At 45.3% G+C, this 1,716-nt stretch overlaps 1 long non-coding RNA gene across 2 annotated transcripts in view; it reads right to left on the reverse strand.

Annotated features, from left to right (window-relative positions):
- Window positions 1-177: 177 nt before the first annotated feature.
- Window positions 178-1,716, reverse strand: part of LOC106816942 — a 19,962-nt gene continuing 18,423 nt past the window's right edge. For both annotated transcript variants that reach the window (XR_001394962.1, XR_001394961.1), the window contains exon 3: window positions 178-405. This is a non-coding gene — a long non-coding RNA (uncharacterized LOC106816942). The remainder of the gene's footprint in view (window positions 406-1,716) is intronic.

A 1,716-nucleotide genomic window follows, 5' to 3' on the forward strand; every position in this document is an offset into this window, starting at 1 on the left:
AAATGCTCAACGTTGCACAGGTAGCAACCAAGCTAAAAGGAGAGCTGATAACTATATAGAACACATTTCCATGAAAAAAGTTTAGAGTAATTAACATTGCAGGGTCAACATTTTGGCAACTGGACTAATAGCCCTTATTTCGAACACTGGTCAACCCACGAGGTCGCCGACTCACCAGCAGATCGGTCTTGCTCTGCGCGACGCGCGTCGTCTGCCCCATCATCGTCGGTATCTTCGGCAGGCTGTGTCGCGCCATGACGGTGCCCATGTTGTGCTGTTTTGCTCTACCGGCGCCACCACCGCTGGTCATCTTCCCCGGCGTCCGTCCGTCGGTCTACGTAACCGAAACCGATCGCAGAAGAAGTGCAGACCCCCAACTTGTCGGAGCGTGGACGACCGTGCGCTCTAGAAGAGAGAAAAGGGACGGTTGCAGTGAGATTGCCGTTCGTACCTCGTTGCCGTTAGGTTGGTGGTCGAACCAGTATGCAAAAAAATCAATAGAATGATACGTCAATGCTGACACATGGCTTGTGGCGATTGTCGGTACTTCATCGAATAACATGTGCACAAACCGATTGATTGATGATCCATAAATCATCAATCAATTGCAACCGCTGGGCACGATGTTTCTAGCGTGCATCCGCATCTACATACACAAATATATATATACAGGGTCTCCAACCCTGTGAATTCCAAATGCGGAATGTTCCTGCGGTGATCGGTAAAGGTGTGCAGTCTAAAGTCGCCGAGCATATACTGTGACCGTGATTTTCAGGTGTCATCTGGTGCATTCTGAGTAACGATTTGCCACTTTTCAAAACCCATTGAATCCACCACACCTAATTTTTAATAATATTTATAGCCAGATATCTCTAGATACTAGAACCGCGAGTCGCGTAGGTTTATAACCACTGCCAATTGGTTTGTTATGACTCTATTTTGATCAACATATCAGAACAAATCGAACATATTTATACCTAATATAATCTTAGGTAAGCACAGTAACAGCACTTGTTTCGCATCCTTATCATCAGGAACACGATGGCAACACAGCTAAAATCAGCTGCTAGCTCGCCGTGAGCACACATTTATTTCTAGCACGCTGGAAATGCTACACGCTGAATACAATTCCAGGCTTTCATTTTTAAGGGTCGCGATTGCGCTCGCGCTCCACCGCGCACCATAAATTGTGCCATGGTGCGCGCATCATCGCGCCTCATAAAAGTGGTTGAAATCGCGCACCAAAGTCTGTGTATTATGTTGAAATAGCGCTCCATTTTACAGGGATGAGAATCTTCCGCGGATCCGCGGAAATCCGCGGATTTCACAGTCCCAGGGTCGATTTTGTGAAACGTCTAAATCCGTTGAGAAAATTTTAGGGGGGTTAGAATGTACAAATTTTCATTTTACAGTCCAATAGCCTACTAACAGTACCTTCATTTAATAACACTAGCTGAAACCCGGGCTACGCGCGGGCTTAGTAACTGTGATGCATGTGTTACCAGTACAGTAGTGTTATGTGTAAGGTGTTATATGGAGTTTAGTTGTTGCACATGTTTGTTTTTTATGGTTGAGATGTCAATACAAATACATGTACAATCATGCTTACACGTAACACATTAACCATTTGTTTGGCAAGCACACAGTGAAATACAGACACACGCACGCACTCACGCACGCACGCACACACACACAAATGTTTTATTGTATGCTATG

This window comes from Priapulus caudatus, unplaced genomic scaffold (assembly GCF_000485595.1).
Source record: "Priapulus caudatus unplaced genomic scaffold, Priapulus_caudatus-5.0.1 Scaffold1541, whole genome shotgun sequence".
Classification (NCBI taxonomy): Eukaryota; Metazoa; Priapulida; class Priapulimorpha; order Priapulimorphida; family Priapulidae; genus Priapulus; species Priapulus caudatus.